The sequence below is a fragment of the Parasteatoda tepidariorum genome, chromosome 4, assembly GCF_043381705.1.
Source record: "Parasteatoda tepidariorum isolate YZ-2023 chromosome 4, CAS_Ptep_4.0, whole genome shotgun sequence".
Lineage (NCBI taxonomy): Eukaryota > Metazoa > Arthropoda > Arachnida > Araneae > Theridiidae > Parasteatoda > Parasteatoda tepidariorum.
This window is the reverse complement of record NC_092207.1, coordinates 65,073,428-65,094,007: the sequence shown is the minus strand read 5'-3', so window position 1 is coordinate 65,094,007 and position 20,580 is coordinate 65,073,428. Positions and strand designations below refer to the sequence as shown.

Here is a 20,580-nt window from a genome sequence, read left to right as displayed (position 1 = left end):
TTTAACAAAAATTGTATCTAACCCAGGCGAATACCTCTGTAACATCGGTTAGCGTGTTTACCACTAGAATATATAATAAATAACTAGAAGATATGTGTAGTTGTCTTCAAACAATGATTTATAAGAAAATACTTATTAACTATCCTGAACAATATTGATTCTAACTTGGTTCTAAATATAAATGATGCGATATGCGATTCGTTCCCGCATATTCATTATCAATATTTTGAAATAAAAGTTCAGCTATACAAGTAAAAGAATAGTGATGGGGACGTAACATTTACCATCAACAATAATCACTTGGAAATTTTTTCTACGATAAGATTAAACAGATAATACCTTTGCTTTAATACTTTGAAAAAGTAAAAATATAATGATATCTAACTGTAGATACTCATAAAATTGCATAGTATTCGCTTAATGACATTTACAAATCTGTGCAACTTCAAAATATTGGATGTCATCCTATTTCCCTTTTAATACTTTTCGTGATCCTGAAATAGTTCAGAATTTCACAACTTTTCTTGCTTGCATAAAATTTCCATTTCCGTTTGATTTATTACTTTCTGAGTTTGACAGAAACGAGCCTGATTAAACAACAAATAATAACGGAATGAAAGTAAGTTGAAAACGCTTAACGCATATCATCATTAAGGACTTTTTGAGAAAACCCATAGCCTTGCTATAATTAACGTGAGTACCAAATGATGTGTTTCTAATTATATTAGCAATAATAATTATATAATTTTTTCATTAACTAACACCATTTTTAATATCTATTTTGTAAGAGTAAGAACAGTTCAGATTTGCATTATCGCGCCAGATGAAAAACGGTCTTTAAAATGCGCAAACATTAGCATATAGACTGTAAAGAATTTGTAATAGTTGTTAATTTAAAGAAATAAAAGACGTTGTAAATATTTTAATATTTGAAAATTTCAATTTAAATTGAAATTATAATGAAATCTTTAAAACGAAAAACAAAAAATGAGTTCGTATGATCAAGTGCACTGAAAACATTCTAGATCTAATTAGGATATATCGACACTTTGGGTGCATCATCCATGAATTTTATTTTACTGTAAAATCCAGCTTTACTGTTTAATATTATATCGTAATTTCTACAGTTAATCTCTAGTTACAGTTTCTACAGTTATTTAATTAGAGTGATGCAGGGATTTTTTAAATTTTTAAATGTTTTTCAATTGTAATGAAGAACAGAATTTTTGTAGATAATTACCTCTTTAATAAAGAGCTATTTTAAAATCTACTTGAACCTAAATGCAAAAATCATGTAGGGTTAGTAAATCAATTTTAAAAACGCACGTAAGACCATCCAATTAAAGCGAACGCGAAACTAATGTCGCAAATAATATCTAGAAAGTTCTTTTAAACTGAAAATTTGAATTTCTATTCCTCGATTTTTTCAGAAACAAACATTTTGCATTATATTTAATATAGTTGAAAGAAACTCTTTAAAAGAATTAAGGATTAAAAAAGCATATTAATTTTAAATATTAAATAAAAAATAACTAAAAGTAAATGAAATAAAAATATTGTAAAAATAATTCATTATGCCTGAAAAAGGACACAATACACAGTAAAAAATTCTGTACCAAATCATCAAATTATCTGTTATGTATGTTTGATATGAAGTACTGGCACTTTGGGTGAGACATCCGAAAAATCACGTTTGCCGTGAAATATTATACCTTAACTTAGGCAGTAATACTTGTTTAATTAGAGTAATTTAGTGATTTTACGGTAATCATTATTGTGAAAATTACGGAATATCTTATTTTTTCTCCGTAATATATTCCGGAAAAAATAGATTTTTCGGTAAAAAGTACAAACACCATGAGTACCAGTATGTTTTATCGTAATTAGATATCTTTATATTATTCGAAATAAATATGTATTTTCATATGATAACGAGTTATTTTAATTACATAAAATTCGCATAACTACTGAAAAAAAAAAGTTATATCATTTCACGTTCCTTATAGAAAACAGAGATCTTCTAAAGTACCACGTCAGTGACTTTTAATCAAAATGCATCAAAAGGGAAAACTAGTTATTTGTCTCGTTCTTGAATCGATTAAAGGATGACTCCGTGCTTTTAATTGACAGTAGAGAAAATAATATGTTGCTATTATGCTATTAGTTTAGGATAGTGTATAGTGTTTGCTTTTGTTTAGAGCGATTTTGAGTAATTCATATTGACAACGCAATTTCTAGTTTCGCAAAGAATTAAATACGTAATTTTGCATTCTTTTTTTTTTCTTACAAGTAATTGTGTAGAAATTCTTACAAATTTATTTCAGCTTAAAAAGACATGTACAGTGCGCAAAAAAGTAACGGACAACCCTGAATAGCTTTTGATGTATCAATTGGATCTCCTCTATCTAGGACTCAATCCTAATGATCCAACGGGGTGACATCAAGTATGGTAATTGATTATTGCTGCCGATATTTTAAAGGGACGCTGCAGGGCATATGCCAATAATGCTAAAACTGATCTTTTTCGATGCCCTTTGTCTTAGACTTGCAAAAGAAATTGTTTTAGGCTTTTTCATCACTGCATATTTGCATATACTTGTTTATACTAAGATAACTGTTAAAACATATCTTTGTTAGATTTTTCTTTAAAAAATTATGAACAGAGAACTTTTAATTTTTTTTAAAAGTTTCATTATTCTGGAGCAAAACCCTTTCATAAGTCAAAAAGTATTCCTGTTAACACAAAAAAAAGTATCATATCATGCAAATGATGAAATCTCAAATATCTCCAAAAAACAATTTAAAAGCAATATCTTAAGTAGTTTCTTAGAAAAGGTACATAGAAAAAGGTCAGTCTCATCATTCTTGGAATATATGATCTACAGATTCTCCGTAAAATACGAAATCAGATTACACAATGTTTATTATTTTAATTAACGTACTTTTTTTCAAAGAATTTGGATTTCTGACACCTAAAATATAGCGAATACCTGCAATATGGTCCCAATGAAAACCTTAATAGTTTGGTCATGAAAGCTGACAACAGTTTGTACCCCTTAAAGTTAATTTTACTTATTGCGTATTTCAGAAACTTTTTAAGTAAATAAAACCTATTTTGCACGCAATTATACACACCGTTTATTCAAGCATAATTTCATGGAAAAAATAAATTTCAGTTAATATTTATTATTTTTGTTATTTAATTTACTAACAGTTGTATGATAAATTGTATGATAAATAATTTCTTACGTCATATTAAAAAATGCAATTTCACATCGCAAAATACAAAATTTGTTCTAAATCAGTCTTCCAGTTACTGCCGAATTGAAATTTAAAAAAGTCGTATAAGTAATTGTATTTATTTTTGATTGAATCCCAGAACGTAAAGATCCAATTATTAAATCAAATATTACGTTTGTTTTTTTTTGCGCCGAGTGGATTTGTTAAGCAAAGCGTAAATTTATATAGAACAATAATTCCATTATTTTTCCTCATATTAATTTATTTTTTCTTCCCCCCTCTGTATTTCTCCAGGAAAATCAGATTCAGAATAATCCAGTTTTGAATCATAGTTAAAAAATTTGTTTGTAATAACTAATTGTAGGGGAAATATGTAGCACTACTCAAAATTTCGATAATTTATTAATTGTTTTTTATGTTCCAGAGACCTCAGTTCAAGAAAAAATCATGCACAAGATTTTAATTATTCTGTTACTTTTTGCGATTGTTGGTACCGCTTATATGAAATGTACAACTGACTGCAGATTCCCTCAATGCATACAAGATTGCGACATAAATGAAAAAGATATAAGAGGAGAATGTTCTTGTTGTGCAGTATGTGTACCTTTGAATGAAAAATGATGTAACTATGAAAATTTTTTACATTTCATTATATTTATGAAATATTTACAATTCTATCATTGAAAAAAGAACTGGATTTTTGCAACTATTAAAAACAATATTGTTTCATTTTTTTATTACATCTAAAGTCAAATTTCTAAATTTTAAAATTTGTATTTTTCTTTAACCTCACACGAGACAGCCTTAAGTTTTTCGAAACAATATTGTATGATTTTAATGTAATTTTTAAAACAAAAAAATGTCAGAATATTGACTTTACTTAATTTTGTTTAAAAAGTACTTTAAAAACATCAGAAAAAAATTGTTAATTAGATTAAAATTAAAGCAACTTGGGAGAAATACATGATCCATTGTTTTATCCTTAATGTGCAAAGCTCACATTTTAAAAAAAAAGTCAATATAATTATGCAGTAAATAATGCATTGATCTTAAGGAAAATGATAGGGTAGAACCCTGTAAGAAAGACGACTCTTTTTTAATAACTGAATAAATTTTTTAATCCTTTTAATCCTTAACGCTTAACGAATAGTGGAAGCTGAACAAATTTACATTCCTAGTTATTTGTAACATTTATGGATTTATTGTTGTCAAACTGGAAACTCTGCGTCGGAAAGGGTTAATCAACTGAACTATTCACTGGTTCATACAGGTCTCCGCTCTTCATGCTGTCATCAGCATAGATCTCAGCACACACTGTTTTCGACAATTTTCTGTAACTTTCCCATTTTCATGAAAATAATTTCAATATTTTGATAGTTATCTTAAAAAGATAAATTATAGTAAAATGTAAGTTTTCCCCTTTAATGAATGAGAAACTTTCCTTAGATTAAAAGAATTAGTATGGTGGAAAAGGTCAACATGTTTTGACGGCTCAATATCAGGCTACCCATCCTCAAAACATGATCATTAAACGTGTATGGTGATGGAGTTATTTTTATCATCAAGAAAGCCGAAAAGGACCCCCGGCACGAATTGCGACTTACACTCTTTGTGCATGATCCATAATATCCATTTTACAATCAATTTTAAGTATATCAATTTTTTCTTTCGTAAAATTTTACAGTAAATATAGATTATATGGTAAAATGCGTAGCTGCTGAATGCCAGTATTTTTTAAAGATGTTTATCTTTTAAATTTCTTGGTATCACAAAATTGATCACAGCTTTGTCAGCCTACCAAAAAAAAAGCCATGTTTCAAAACCTCACGTATTCAAAGATGATATTTTTACTTGAGCTACAGCTGATACTTATTTTTGAGCAATATGTACACGTAGGAACAAGCTTTTCCTCCACTGGTGTATGAATATGGTGGCTAGAGCTTTCTTCTACGAACTCGGAAGTCAGTCATACAAAGCCTGCAGGCAAAGACCAGCGTGTTTCTCGCACATGCTTCCCTCCAAATGCATTTTGCTCAAAAATTAATAGATGCTTTCTCAATTTTGAGAAACCCTTTTTCACAATAATTTTTTAATACATTCTATTATTTAACTATATTTAATACAAATAATATTTACATAGCAGTCAACATGGATAGGAAAAATTCCTGTTTATATTACGAAATACAAATTTCCTGATTACTGCTGCATAATGTACTAAATATTTTACAAATAAGCAATTTTATTGTAATCAAAATGCAAAATTTTATTACAGTAAGCACGACAAATGGTCTGCAATCTTTTCCATTTATGATTGACATAAAATGTGCTTAAATTTTAAATGTTTATTATTATGTTAACTCATAATTTTGAATATTAGTAAATAAGTAATTTAATATTGATATTTTAAATTTTTTTTAATTAGTTTAGTCTAAATAAAGATAATTCTAAATAAAGATAAATTGAAAATTTTAGTACAAAAAATATAAATAAGCATTAAGCTGATTATTGTAAATGAGTCTTCCTTCATTATTTATTAGTAATATTTATTTAAATATTCAAGTAAGCAATAAATTGTATAAAAATTCTATTTCAATCGGAATTTTTTTACGAAATTTACTCAGTTTTAAGGAATTTTCCAAAACTTGGAAAAACCAGGAGAACTTTTATTAAACCAGTATACTAGGAGAAACTGTCAAAATCCAGTAGTCTACTAGTATATCCAGTACAGTTGGCATCTATGTAGTTTTCTTAATTATCCTGATTAAATTAAAAAATAGATTTTTTTTTAAATTTTTAAATTATACGTATGTTTGATAAATATGATATAAATCAAAAATAAACCTTCTGAATTTTCAAAAAAAAAAAAATTTCCATATTAAAATTGAGGTAAATTCTTAAGAAACATTTCACGCTAACTGGTTATAAGCCTTAGGTAATCATAACTTATTGAATTTGTTGTATAGTAATATTCTGCTCTGAATAGCAATCTTACTTTTTCATAAAGTGAGAAAATATAGACCGGAAATCTTATTGATGATTTATGAAAAATCAGTAGCAGTAAACAAATACATATTTTATGAAAAATAAAACAATTTATTAATTTGAAAATGAAATTTTTAAATTAAAGAAATAACTGAACTAATAAATGCAATTATATCTTCTCTCTTACAGATGAAATATTATAGAAAAAATGATGATATCGATTGCAATGTTAGCAAGAAATGGAAAAATGAAAGATAATGTGACATAAAGCTTCCAAACAAATAAAATTATTTGATTCTAAAGCAATGTCTAAGTTTTTCCTTGCTTGTTTTTTGTTTTAAAAATATCGCAGCAATTATCGATGATCTTTCATGGCCAGCATCAACGACATAGATGTATCATTCGCTACTTGCTATTACAAGTAGCAAATGATAGTTCTAAACGAGGATTGGAGATCTCAGTAAAATAAAAATAAATAATAAGATTGAGAAGATATATATATTGATATATATATATATTTCATTTTAAATCATTTTTGTTTCCTTACATTCGCATCTGGTAAGTCATAAAAATGGGCGCTTACTTTTGAAACTCTAAGATATGTCGTTTCTTGTTTCATACAGGTATATTTTCAAAGGGAATGAATTTTTCAACCAGGAAATAGGTAACCATATTAAAGACACATATAGAGTAAACCCAACTTTCCTTTTTATTTCAAATTGAAATCATATTTTCTATATTTTTGTCATTTTTCAATCAGAAAGAAGCATGGTCAAAACTAATAGACTATGGTAAAATTTACCGTTTTTCTGGCTCTACAGAACAATAAAAAGTTCTGTAATTTTTTGGAAATTCTTAGTAATAATTTGGCAAAATTAGTGAAATAAAATATGGTGTTATAATATGATATAAAATAAGGTAAATGAAATAAAATTTGGTTATATATCATGCTACTTTAGAACATGCCATAAAAACTCCTTTTAAGTTATATTTACTACTCCATCTTTTTTAATTTTTTACTATGTGTTCTCTAATAAGAACTGTAATTTTTAAAACGAAAATATCCAGTTGTCCTTCTTATTATTAAACAGAGAATTTACATAGTTTAAACTCCGTATATTTTAATTTTCTTAGCCAAAATAAAGAGTTTTTTTTTCTAGAAACGTCATTACCATACAGTGATGTAATTTTACCACAGTTTTTTTTTATTTGTGTGATAACCTCTTAGAAATTACTGAAAAAGTTTTGTGTTTGTCTTTAAACAATAATTTATGGGACAGCAGTTATTAATAAGCCTTAGAAATATCAGACATCTCCTCTATACTAAGATACCAAAATTTTGAGAATTGTGATTATTTGCCAAACACAATTCTTATTAATTTATTGATATATACATTTTACTAATTTTATAAAGTCTAAAAATTTCAAAATTTTTAATGAAACCATTACTTTTAGTTTAAGAAAGAATCATTTGGTAAATTGTCTTCGTTAATAAAAACTCATGAAGTCAAAATAATTTGAACGAAAGATACAAATGTAAAAATATGTGTTAAAAAATAGAATACAATTTAAAAATTACACCTGTCTTTAAACTAAAATTTTCGGAGTTTATCATTCTATGATAATTTTTAGGGCATTAAATAACTGAAAGGTTCGTGTGATTATTACAATAATTTGTGAGATAACATCTGTATATTTATTAGTTTGAAATGTGTAGGTTGTATCTTAGATTCTAAAATGAAAAAAACATTGCTATATGCAAATACAATCTTCACATTTTACATTTTTCGTAAAATCTTGTTTATTTTAATAAATTTCAGAAAGTTTCCAAAACAGTCATATTACCATTATTTTTTGTTTATTTAAGGAATAACTCAATAACTTATTCCTTGTTACCTCAAAATAGTTTAACGAAATAAAAAGAACGAAACTGAATACAATTTCAAACATTACAACTGCTAGAAAATCGAGATTTATTACAACACCAGTAACTTAAAATCGCACTTAGTTCCTTTAATGACGTTTACAAAGCTGTCAGATTTCAAAACAGTTGATGTCATTTTAGTGTAATTTTAATACTTTTCCTGATTCAGCAGTAATTAGATATTTGAAAGTCATCTTGCTTCTATGACATTTCAGTTCTGATATGATTTATTGCTTTCACGAATCTGACCTGATTAAACAATAAAGTACCTGATTAAACAATAAAGAAAGACGAAGTAATAGAAAATGTATTAGAACGCTAAAACTCTTTTGTAGAAAATCCATAGCATCGCAACGAATAAAGTAAATATAAAGATAATTATATTAGATTATTAATAAAAATTTATCAATTAGAATATTATTTAATAAGAATCATGAAGATTAGATTATTATTACTCTAATAAGTTGAGACCTAATAGTTAAAGTGTGATATACTCTGTATTTATATAAATAAATCTTGTCATCAAAATCATTTTCGCGATAGATAATTAATTATTTGCTTAATTTAAAGAAACCAGAATTCAGTTACTTAATTATAAATATTTACGTGGCAATCATATCATTACTTAAGTCTCAACGAAAGTTTAGAAAATATTAATAGCAGTGTAGTCTAAATAGTTTACAACATTGTTTTTATTTATGAAAGCATTTCGTTCAAACAATGTGTATTTGTATAAAATGCACTACGATATCTTATTAAAATTATAACTAACTTACATTTTATTAAAATTATAATAATATATTATAATTGCAAAAAGGGTGCATTTCTTTTGTATAAAAATAAACTTCACAAACATACTTGTTATAAAGCAGCATGAAGTTGTTTTAAAATTGATATTGATGTAGTAACACGGTCTTTCTAAACTATTATTTAAGTACGCAACTATTAGTTGAATGTTAAATTGATTACTGAACTCTTAATTTAATGTTACATTGCAAAGGCTTTATCATACTTAAAAGTCATTCGCATTTTACTTTGATTTAGAATCATTATAATTAATGCAGTTGAAGAGAAATATCGAATAACTAAAGATCAAAATTATTTTATATTCATATTAAATAATTAATAAAATATATGTATGAATAAAAAAATGATAATATAAATAATAAGTCACATTAGTGTATATTTCTATCCAAATGATTTATTTTTAGGGAAAAAACGCTGAAAATTATTAAGAATATCGAAAAATTATTAAAAAAAATTGAAATAAATTTGAATTATTAAAATTTGAATTATTAAATTTGAATTATTAAAAATAGTTTGAAAAAAACTTATAGCAAACTAAAAAATTTAATTCGACAGTTTTTTTATTGGTTAATTTTATATTCCAGGAATCTGAGCACAAGAAAAATAAACATGTACAAAGTTTTTGTTATTCTGTTACTTTTTGCGTTTGTTGGAACTGCTTATATGCAATGCACAACTGACTGCAGAGTTGCTAAATGCAAACAAGTGAAATGCAGAGTAACTGAGCGAGATGTAAGAGGAAAATGTGATTGTTGTCCCGTATGCACACCTTTCTATGGACCATGATGTAATTATCAAAATCATATTACATTGTTTTAAATAAAATAAGTTTTAAATACCAGTATAATTCTATAATTAAGAGAAACATTACAGAATTAAACCAAATTTATCAACAACAAATTGAAATGGAATAGTAAAAGAAATATTTGACTTAATACTTTAAAAAATAAGATCAATAGATTACCTATCTTAGTTTCACAGTATTTTCGAAAGTAATAATGTATCACTTTTAGTGTAAATATTTAAAAAATCTCAGTATATCACTTTAGTTATTTAACTTTGTATAAAAACTTCTGAGAACCACATTATTGTTTTTTTTATCTGCGTTAAACATAAAGCGAATCCTGCAAAAATACATGATATAATTTTTTTTTCAATTAATTTTAAGATAATTAATTAGTTCTGTAAATGGTGCTTCGATTTATTTGCTGAATATCAGTGACTGGTTTTTTTCGTCTTTTCTTATTTTACCAGGTAGCTTTAAATAAAAAACTAATTTTCAAACTTAATTGACCATAGAGGAGAGATTGTTATCTATCTGCAATATATTGCTTCTATACATATGGTTGCAATACATTTGCTGCAATATATTCAAAAATACCTCCAATATTTTGAAAGGCATTGCAGCTAATGCAATTAAACTTGATTATCAATTTGGACAAATTGGTTCTTTTCACGACAACAAACGTATGTAAAATTTTTTATAAATTTTTTTTTCGGGGTCAAATAAAAATCAGAAATTTAGTATTCTGTTGTTATTCAATTATACTTTTTCAATTATTCTTCAGTTATATTTTTTCTTAACTAGATGTAGCTTCAAAGCTCATACATAATCCGATATTTGTTCCCGATGAAAATGCAGTTGAATATTATAAGATAGATGCTATAAATTCAGCGGCCATCTCATTATTGACTTCAGGGAACAAGACTACACAAAATTGAGAAGTGATGGTCACTTTTCATTAATCATTGACATATCAAGGATTGTACACAGTTAAAGTAATTAAAATGCATCTTTCGCAATATGCATTTTTTTAGCATATTTTTGTACAAAATTTTTTATAATAATATTTAATTAATTACAGTGATTCAGTGATTTTAAGCTAATTTTAACTGTAAAATAAAGATGATTAGATTTCTTATTTCATACAAATTTACTGCAATTTTAATTGAAAATTTTTACAGTATAGGCCATCTATCGCTGTGCATTAAAGACGACTATAGTTATGATTAAAGTTATAGCTGTATAGTACCATAATGATACTATACATCTATAATTTGGATAACTTTCTTGTTTTTTATAAAATATAGAAACTTAGGCACTTGCTATAAGTTTGTGGAAAGGTATTGACGAAAAATACGCAAGATTCATGCTAAGATTCATTAGAAAAATGAATCCCGTTATGAACTTTTGTAAAATGAAAATTGAAATGAAAGTGTTATGCGAATTCATTTTATTTTATGACAAGTATAATGACATGTATTATTTTCTCTTTTTCAGAAGAAACGTTATGAAGGTATTAGTTATAAAGAGTGAATTGTTAGCGAGAGAAGAAGTATTAAATATAATCTGATGTAAATTTCTTTTAATGAATTAAACGTTTTGATTCGAGAAAAATGCTTATGATTTCTTTTCTTTTTGTTTAAATAAATATTGCATAAATCGCTGAGATTTTTTAAGTGCTCATGCCTCAAAGTGCAAGCTACAGCTGTCGAATTCCCATGTGACAAAATAGAAAATAAAATAAAAATTTTTTTCTGAAATACATATAATACTCCTGGTTACAACTGAACTTGTTTAAAATCTTAAATTGCCATTTTTCGGTAACAAAGTGCTTCAGTATATATGTTAAATTTTAGAAATTTTTAAAAATAAAAGGTGATGAAACTTTAACTGTTACAATATTTTTTTTCTTTTTTATTGTAGGTAAGAAAATGTAATGATATTGAGTTTTTGTAACAATTTTAAGAAAGGAAAAGTTTTTAATAAGGCAAATTTTTCGTAAAAACATTAAAAAAAGTTAAATAAAACTGGTAGACAAGCAAAAATCCATTTTAAGGCCAATTAAGCACATCAAATAAGCATATTGACATATTTAAACTTTTTTACGTAAATACTTATTACATAATGTACCGTTACCCCTTTAAACTTTGGCCAGTGGGTGATCTTTTAATTGAATTTTGGTAACGGTTACCCAGGTTCAAAAATAGACACTTAACTAATGAAGTACATGAAACTTTTAACAATAAAAAGTAAATTTTATTATAATTATAAATTATCAACAAACACAATCCCGATCATTTCCAGATGCCTTCATATGCACTAAAAATTTCAATTTATACACTTTTAAATTTCCAAATGGTTATACTCAAGATAAAACTTTTCGATAAAAAGCACTTTTAAATTTCATAGGCATAACATTCAATTAATTCACACTAAAAGAGACAATTACGAAATAAAAATCCTAGCTCATTCTAAATTTACAAAAACATTTAAATTTTAGGTCATTATATTCCTACAACAGATAATTTAAATTAAATATCCAAGGCTCATCTTAAAATAGGTATCTTAACACCGGATAGAAATAATTTAAAATACGGAATAAAATGCTCTTCTAAAAAGTTACTAAAAAGGCAAGAAATTAGAGTTTACAAATACAAAGGAACTTGCAGATCACCTTCTGGAACGCCCACCGGGCCTGCAGCTAGACTTGTGGACTAGGAGAACTTCGACTTTCCGACCACCATTCAGTTCTTTAGAAACACTCCATTTTCTGCCGAGGAACGCTCAATTCTTGCCAACTGTCTTGAACTTAGCGACACTCCGTCTATCATTTCCCGTCAACTATTCTGAGGCTTCAGATCAACTTTCTTCCAGGCAACAGCTCATCCGATCAATGTGGCGTACTTAATCGCGGTATCCAGGGACTCTTTCCAAATATCAACCTTTCAGCATTTCCGCCTAGATCAACTCACTCCGAGACTCCAGCTAAATCTAAACTTATTCTCGATGATACCGGCTCAGAACACACTTCTAACAGCTATGATAGATCCTGTCAGCGGTGATGTTTCAACTCAACATTCCATCGGGCACGATCCACACTCCCGTCGTACTACTTTTTCAGCCACTCTTCACGCCTCTTATACTTTTCTCAGCAAGGCGGAATAATCCATACTGACCTGTTTACTCGCTCAAAAGTCATCCCGCATCCAGTGGACGTCAGAACAAAAAAAAAAAACCACAAGAAAAACCAGCTACAAACCCACTAATACGCCATAAAAGTGATAATCCAAACCTCCCTAAATGTTAATACAATTTATATCCACAATTTACCCCAAAAATACAATTTTCAAAGGATCAATAAAAATTTCTCCCAAAATATAATTTTGATTGCATTTACATTCTATCCTAGTGGTGCCATCTANAAAAAAAAAAAAAAAAAAAAAAAAAAAAAAAAAAAAAAAAAAAAAAAAAAAAAAAAAACTCCAATAAATTCCTATTTATTACAATAGAGAGGAAAACCACAAAACAAACTAAGGCTAGCTTGACTGCAAGGGAACTAACTGAGGGGTTTCACGTCAGCGCTGTGGTCGGTGAGAGCCGGGGGTGCAAAATGAATTCTAGCCATTGTTGGGATTCACAACCAGGTTACCTCGTTGGGAGGAGAGTGCTCTATCCTTTGAGATGCTTCGTCTCAATATAAGTTTATTACGCTTGCATATTGTCTTGATTTGTGACTGAACAATTTTTAGTACCGGAGTGAAATGACTCAATCCTAGTAAAAGCTGGTCGATTTGAATTCCGCACCCGGCTCGCACCGACGACAGTGCTGACGTAAGAAAATATCCTCCGTGGTAGACGGATCATGAGTTAGAGTCTCCTTGCTCTCAGGCTAACCATGGAAGGTTATCGTATTTTTCCTCTCCATGTAATGCGGGTTAGTTACATAAAAAAATAATCCACGATGGCAATTTCTCCCAATACTTGATCCTGGAGTAACCTTGTCTTCTGGATTAGCGTGAGCATTGGTAGCCTTAAACCCTAAATCTGTTCGACTGTTCAACTGCAGTGTGAAATTCTCGAAATCTTTGATTTCTGATTTTTTATAGGCGGGCTACCTTACGAACAGGAAGGTGCTAATGTTGAATAAAGTAATTATATAATGGATTTTTTAAAGACCGGATATTAATTACATTATTAATTAATTTTAATTATTAATTTAAACGGATACTAATTTCCCTAATTAAACATAAAGCAAAATAGTAAAATCAAATGCAATAGGAAAATGCAATAGGTTTTTAAAGACCGGATATTACTTACATTATTAATTAATTTTAATTATTAATTTAAACGGATACTAATTTCCCTAATTAAACATAAAGCAAAATAGTAAAATCAAATGCAATAGGAAAAAAATAATATTTGTGTGAAATAGATACATGTGTGGGATACGTGTGTGCTTATCCTGCTTGTCGTTTCCGTGAAAGATATCCCTATATCGTAGCTAACATGAATACTATCGTATCTGTGAGTGGGAAAGCGTGTATGCTCCTGAAATGTATTTCATTAGACTAAGGTATTGTCAGACAACGGTCGGGTCCATTTTGTTAATATCGTGTAAAGAAAGCTGCCTTTAGGAAAAATCTTGCTTTAGGAAGCTTTATAGAGGGGGGCAGCCACAATTACACGCCATGGCACATAATTCATTCACTTGAAAGTTTTTAAGATGTAGAGAAATAAGTACAAAGTAAAATTAAAACTAAAGAACTCCTAACTAAGCTATTGTGATTATATTTCGCAAATTGCAACCTTTTGTACCATTGGAATTGGAAATTAGCTTTAAAATCTGCTTCTCTAACTTTGCCTGGCTAAAGAGTACAAATAGATCATAGGACACTTCGGTGATTCTTAGTTCGAATCCTGAAGACAGCCAACGAATCTATCACATATATCTCCTTCATAATCACTTTTGAGATTTGCTTTTGTAGATTTTCTAACGTGATATAATTTAATATCAAATAACTTATCTCACTAAGTATGAATTTTTATTGTGATGAGGATACATATTTTAATTATTATTTATTGTTTTAAATTATTTTTTTTCTATAATTCATGTACAAAATATATTTATCACATTTGATGACTTAGATTTCAAACGCATGTCTCTTAATATAATTTTTATCACACTATCAGAAATAAATTTCTTATTTTCGCTGTATTTTTTGACTTTTGAGCTGTACTTCATTAATATTGAGAACCATTTCCTTGCTAAATCTCCTGATTTGGGACAAAACGCGAATTCTCAAATGTATGACAAAATGCTTCCTCAACTCAATCTCATCGTAGTTCAACGTGACAGATTGTTAACTCAGATGAATTAACTAGAACGAACACTAGACGATCGGAAATAAAGTGACGAAACCAGCCGATAGGCTTGTATGGGGATCAAAGAGTTGAACTCGTACTGGGAAGATCGCAGCTTCGAACCTCGCTTAGAGCATGTGTGTAATTTATATCTTTGCTCTATCTGGTCCCGCAGTGGACTGATCGTTAAGACACGGCTGCGGTCAGGCTGCGGTCAGTGTGCTGGTGGGTGACCACTTAGATCAGTCTGCGTAGGAACCGAGGGTGTGTGGTTATTGGTCCTCGTTAAACTATTTTACCGTAAAGTGCTCGATTTCGCGTGCAGGTCGTCAGGCTACCGAAGTGGGGGTGCCATCCCTTCTGCATAGGATCAAAATTGCGATGGCATGTCTTCGGATCATCCTGAAGGATGGTTCCCAAACCGTCGCCAATAGCCCATGTTGCAGCTCTAGTGCGACGTAAATTAACTACGACAACAGCAACTGTTCTGCTGGTTCCTTTTGTGCTGATAGGGTAACATTGATTAACCTCTATATTAATCACGGTAAAGTGTTTGGTGGAAAAGTTCAAGTAGGTGCTTCGAGGGATTTTTTATTTAAAAAATTGGAATAATAAAATGTTTCTTGAATTTTGATGAAATTCGTTAAAGAAGTGGCGATAGTTATTTCGACACTTTGAGCAAAATTTTACTCAGACCATATGCAAGGAAAAGGTTTCGTCAAAAAGACGAAATTTTCGTGACATTTGAGAATCCACTTTTTACAGGGTAGGTATCGGGTTAAGTCTAAATTTTTTATTTAATGTAAGCTATAATTTATTGCTCCAGTTATAATGAAGTTTTTTCTCTTTAATTTGTGCTGTTGTTTCTTTGTACTCCTCCACCTATTATGTAAAATTTTTGTACTAAGTTTAAAGGAAAATATAGAGGCATGTGTTGTTAACAACATTTTTCTCTTATTTTACATTACTTATTGCTGCACGTAGAATATTTTCACTATATGATGGACAAATTTCAATTATAGAAAACCTTTGGAGGAATAGCGTAGTTGGGATAAAAGTGCTAATTTCTGTTCTGTATAATACGAAAGTTTCTCAATCTTTCTTATAGCGTACCTGAAACAATATTTGCATGACTTTCCAGTGAAATTGAGGATATGGTAATTTTGTAAACAAATTCTTCTTATAAAACAAATCTCAATTATATTTTACTACTCAGTAATCTGATCAAACAAAGATGAATATGCATGAATCTTGTTAATCTTGAATTTTAGAATGACTCGGTATTATTTGAAAAGTAATCTCGAATCTGATTTCACTTGCAAGTCATCGATTCGTAAGTACTCTTTATTATTATACTTAAATGTTAATAAAAAAATCAAAAGTTTATAATATAAATAAACTTGTTCCTTTTTCGTAATAATATCATTTGTAAAAATTTCATTTAATTACTTTTTACTTAATTACGTTTTATAATTTAATTTAATATAATTAATATAGTTTCTTTTATCATAAAAAATACTGCTGTTATACTGACTCACAAGATGTTTTTTAAGGGAGTTACCTGAATACTGGTTTAAAAAAATGACAGGGTACGTGATGAAATAATGTATTACATTATTACATTTAGTGAATTTTAGTGAGAAGTTACAAAAAATATAAATAAGTTTCGTATAATTAAAATTCAATTCAAATATTATGGATTTAGAATAAAAATAAAAATTATAAATTTTTGAGAAGGTGATTTATTGAAAGTTTTCTTTAATTAGATTATTAATTCTATTTTATTTATTGCAGAGGAAAATTTATTTACAAGAAAACACAATGTACAGAATTCTAATTACATTGATGCTTTTTGTATATCTTGCGTATACAGAAGCTACAATTGCATGCGGTATTGCATGTGCAGCTGCAGGTGATTCTGACATTGGCCTAGGATTGCCAACAGAAAATGGATGTCACTGTTAAAACATCAAATCGAGCATTAAGGTCAGTATTAAATATTTAAGTGAAACAAAAAATTTTGATTTATAGCTTAATTTAAAATAAATATTCCTCTTCGCACTGTTTCTAAAAGAAAATGATCATTTAAATTTCATATATTATATATATTCTTCTATGTAAATTCCTCAACCATGTTATATACAACTGTACAAAACATGTCTGCAGTCCCGAAAATAGCAAAACTCCCAAACAAATATTGGTAAACTTCCAATCTAAGCAGATTATTATTTTTTTTTGCTTTGCTTCGTGCCAAATATAAACGTAACAAAGCAAAAAGTATTGACGTATATTCTATTGCCCGAGTTTACTCCGGATAATAAATATATGCAATATATACATACCCGAGTTAACTCGGGATAATCAGGGAAGCGGTTAAGGTTCTCCCGGTAAAGATTTTTAGACAGTTTAGCGTTTTGGAACAAATTTGCAGAAAATGACGGTCTTGTGATCGAAAAACATTAACAACATATTTCGCCAACATTCAAAAGTTTCCTTCCTTGATGATGTTTTTGCTTTCCATTCACTTGAGTGACTGCTTATCTGAGAGTCCTAAAGAAAGTATCCTGTCTTATGACCGGTCACGATTTTCTACAATAAGCTACCATCAACCATATGCTCAAAAACTCCTCCCCTGTTTACTCTCCCTTTTTTCTGTACAGGTGATAACATTTTTGGATTTGATAACATTACAGGTGATAACATTTCCGCAAATCATTATTGCATGATGATTTGAAAATTCAGAGGCGTGGTCAAATGCAGATGCATTTTACTTTGAAAATACAAATTTTTCTTGTAAAAAAATTTTTCAAATCATCCTGAAGAATAATGTGCACACTCTCATGTAGAATCTAAATACATAAACAATAGCATCAATGGTTTTTGTCGGACCACAGGCATGATTTCTCAAACGCAATTAAAATTTTCACCTGCGCATAAGGATGAGGAGCAACAAGACCCACAGTCATTTTCCATCTTGTTCGATTTTCACGAAAACGCCCATGTCACTCAAACACAGCAGTCTTTTTTTGCCTTGGCATAGTTTCCATATGCTTTCTTCGGTATCTCGGACGTCTCAGAAGGTGATTTCACGAGCCAAATGCAGAATTTGATATTTGCACACAAAACGACATTTCGAGGTTCGATTTGCTTTCTCAGAAATGATCTGCAACTAATGTCAACAGTACCGGAAATGTGTATATATATATATATTTATATATATATATATATATATAGAGAGANCTTTGAAAGTTTAATCATTTATTTGTACCACTACCACTCAACTGTGTAGTAAATGTCATTCAATTATGACGATTCCTTCATGGTGTTGCAATTTTCACAAACCTGAGTTTATATATATATATATATATATATGCACCTTTAACGTGTCTAGATTTTGGACATAATAAATAAAATATTTAAAACTGATACTAATTACTAATCTTGATTTTTCTTCTTCTTTCAGCTGTCACACTATTTAGATTAAGAATACGGAAAATTACATTGATACAGAGATGATTACGAGAATGTAGCATAAAATTATAAAATATTTTATTTGAAAGAATTGAGCACAATAAAAAGAACTTTTAAAAATTGGTTCATTTTTACTCTCTTTTTACTATCTTTTTTATCTTTTCTTAATTTTTTTAAACATACGACTGTCTTGTGTGTTTCATCTTGTGCGAACGAAATTATCAATATAGCTTGTGATATTTTCGAAATTTGGAAAAATTTCATAATTTATAACATTATAACACACCAATGTAAAATACTTATAAGAGCAAAGAATGTGTGTGTAATAGTTGAATGTGAAAAATAGTAAAGGTTTAGTTTTTCCTTTGTTATTTCAATCTCCTGACGTGCATCCTACAAATATTTTTTTTTGTAAAAAATTCAAGATATAAATAATTTTGATGTTAACAAACTATAACATGTCCATTGAAAAAGTCTTTTCGAGAAAGAGAAAAAAATAAAATAAAATTAAAGGCCCAAAACAGTCAGGCAACACTTTGTGTGGGCCTAATTCACTGATGGCTGTTTATAATCATTTAAAATTTTAGCTACATGGAAATTATATCAAATTTCATTCATTAAAACATTTACTGGATATATTTACTCTTTAAAATTCAGGAACAAATTACGGTAAAAAGTAATGGCTTCCTGAGTGCAGCATCCGTAAAATCCATTTTCGCCATAAAAGTATATCGTAATTTTTACAATAATAATTGTTTAATTTTAGTAGGCATTACTGTAAAAATTGCGGTTTATCATATTTTTGATTACTTAAAATTTAGCGGTAAAAAGTACTGGCACCCTAAGCGCCGGTTTTTTTCTGTAATTTCATCCTGATTATTTTTTTACAGAGCAGTAATTATTTATAATATATTTTCAAAAAAAATTTTTATGTCTTTCTAATATGTTTGTGTTTTACCATCGAACATGAAGTATATTTCATCGCCAAAATTAAATTTCTCTTATGTTGGAACTTAAATCATAACGATAGTCTAATTGATTTATGGTGGCAAATCTCCAATGAGATAACTGAGCTCTGATCAAACAAGATATAGTTGTCGGGTATTTATGATTAAATGTGGCAGTGTTTAGATCCGAAGCAATATTGTGTACCATACCATTTCGCATGTGATTACAAACTTTTCCCTTGCTAATTATCTAACTAAAGATATTAGTATTTTGTTTGAAGCAGATAATGATCAAGTCACGTAGTAAGTCATTGCGCCATCCGCTTTTTTTCATTGAAAATCCAATTATAAATTTTTGATTTTTTATTGTTTCAAACATTTAATTAGGTAATAAACCAGTCCTTAATGTATTGATTTTGCTTTTAATTTCAGAAGATTTAGCTTCTTCTGACAAATACGTATTCTTTTATTCCGTAACACAAAAGCGAACTTTCTTTTCATTTGTTCATTTTATCGCTATTAACATTTGCGTCATACTTAGTTTGGAACTTGTTTTTACTTTTTTTATATTGATCACTCAATTGATCACTTGATGTTGCTTTGCATGGAAATGTCATTTTTGGTTCCAGAACTCCCCTGAACTCGTTAAAATAATTAGCTAAATTAAAAATTATTTTGAATATTTAAAATAATACGAAATTAAAAGATGAAAAAAAGTGATATATGCTAACATAGTGAGTAAAAAAAAATTTCTTGTTGTTTTAAAGTTATTTGTTTAGAAGTACCATGCTACAAAGCAAATTACCTGTTGTTTTTCGGAAAGTATTTTTAAATGTTTTAATATTTTAAAAACATTATTAATAAAAAATACTGCACCAAAACTCCGAAAAACTAAAATTAGAAGTAAATTTGTGTTAAACTCTTCAATACTTCGCAAAAAAATGCCTTCATTTTATGATATTTTCATTTACTTTTAAACTAATTAAATTTAATGCACGCATAACTGTATAATTAAAAATTAATTAAAATTCAACATAAAAAGCTTTATCGTAAAAATATTTGAA

At 28.4% G+C, this 20,580-nt stretch overlaps 3 long non-coding RNA genes across 4 annotated transcripts; all 3 read left to right on the top strand.

The window, feature by feature from the left end:
• The first annotated feature begins 534 nt into the window (after nucleotides 1–534).
• On the top strand, nucleotides 535–6,524 carry LOC107455500 (uncharacterized). The gene is made up of 3 exons (XR_001585590.3): nucleotides 535–693; nucleotides 3,665–3,862; nucleotides 6,412–6,524. It is a non-coding gene; the product is annotated as an uncharacterized lncRNA (long non-coding RNA).
• Nucleotides 6,525–8,352: 1,828 nt separating this feature from the next.
• On the top strand, nucleotides 8,353–11,351 carry LOC107455504 (uncharacterized). The gene is made up of 3 exons (XR_001585595.3): nucleotides 8,353–8,508; nucleotides 9,538–9,740; nucleotides 11,235–11,351. It is a non-coding gene; the product is annotated as an uncharacterized lncRNA (long non-coding RNA).
• A 4,498-nt stretch (nucleotides 11,352–15,849) lies between these two features.
• LOC107455492 (uncharacterized) lies at nucleotides 15,850–18,692 on the top strand. Of its 2 annotated transcripts, none has more exons than XR_001585582.3 (4): nucleotides 15,850–15,864; nucleotides 16,207–16,431; nucleotides 16,893–17,084; nucleotides 18,562–18,692. It is a non-coding gene; the product is annotated as an uncharacterized lncRNA (long non-coding RNA). The 2 variants fall into 2 exon arrangements; XR_011636617.1 differs by having other exon boundaries at nucleotides 16,121–16,431.
• The last annotated feature ends 1,888 nt before the right edge of the window (nucleotides 18,693–20,580 follow it).